Raw genomic sequence first — 1237 nt, 5'->3', positions numbered from 1 at the left:
GGCAAGCCATGCTGTGGCAGGCATCCCACATAGAAAGTGGAGGAAGATAGGCATGGCTGTTAGCTCAGGGTCAGTCTTCCTCAGCGAAAAGAGGAGGATTGGCGGCAGATGTTAGCTTAGGGCTAATCTTCCTCACACACAAAAAAAGCAAAAGCAAAATAAAATGTAAGGAGAACTAGTGAGATTTAGGGTTGCAGAGAGGGGCCAGGCATGTGGTGGAAGAAATTATTCAGGGGAAGTTCTGAGAGAGTGAGGCTGTGTGAGGCCCCAGTGGGTCACAGGTGCTGGAGCGTGAAGCTGTGACAGGCACTTTGGGGACCAAGATCAATAAGGCTTGGTCTCTACTCTCCAGGACAAAGACCAGTGTCAGTGGAGGGCCCTGGCTCGGGATGAGTGCCACTGGAAGCCAGTGGGCTGTGAGGCCTGGATGAGGGAGACAGAGGCAGTGGCTATTGGTTCTGGAAGGGCTGGGAGAGCAGGTGGCAGAGGAGGCATCAGGCATGGACCACTCAGCGTGCCAGGAGCAGGGAAGCCTGAGGGTGGAGCAGCAAGAGTGTGGTCATCCGGGCTCCTGACCAAATCTTTTCTGGAGATGTAGGACACTTACCTTTGCTTTGGAAATCTGACGTCCCCTGTGTCCTTACTGGGTGACTTTGGGCAACTAACTTAACCTCTCTGATCCTCAGTTTTTTCTTCTGTAAAATGGGCATAGTAAGAGGATCCCCCTCATCTGGCTGTTGTAGGATTAAATGAGAAAATACTTGCAAAGCGCCTTGAAAAAGTAGGTGTTGGCTCTTATTCTCATTAGCGTTTCAGGGAGGAAAGCTCCCTCCCTCGGGACAATGAGGTGGAGACACAGCCATTCAAATGAGAACCCCAGTGGGGAGGTAGGAGCTCCACAGGACTCCTCCCTGCCATCTCTTCACAGGTTGGTGATTTATTTTTAATAAAAGAAGTTGTTTCCTTGAAGCAGTGAGCAGGGTCAGGTGCGGAGAAGTTGTTGAGAAAGGACCAAGTAAAATCCACTGGACCTTGTGAGAGAGAAAGAATAGTCAGCCAGAGACACTCAGGCCGAGAGGCGGGCCAAGGGCCCAGCCCCAGAAACTACCTCTGGGCCTCGTTGCCCCCTCAGGGTGGCTTCTGGGACTGGGGTTCTACAGAAGTAAAAGATCAGCCCCCATGACGGACGGGTGGGGCCCACGCAGGCTCCTCCCTCTGTGGGGAGCACTGGGACTTT

This window comes from Equus asinus, chromosome 8, assembly GCF_041296235.1.
Source record: "Equus asinus isolate D_3611 breed Donkey chromosome 8, EquAss-T2T_v2, whole genome shotgun sequence".
Taxonomy (NCBI): domain Eukaryota; kingdom Metazoa; phylum Chordata; class Mammalia; order Perissodactyla; family Equidae; genus Equus; species Equus asinus.
The sequence above is the reverse complement of the archived record's forward strand: the minus strand, read 5'-3'. Positions refer to the sequence as shown.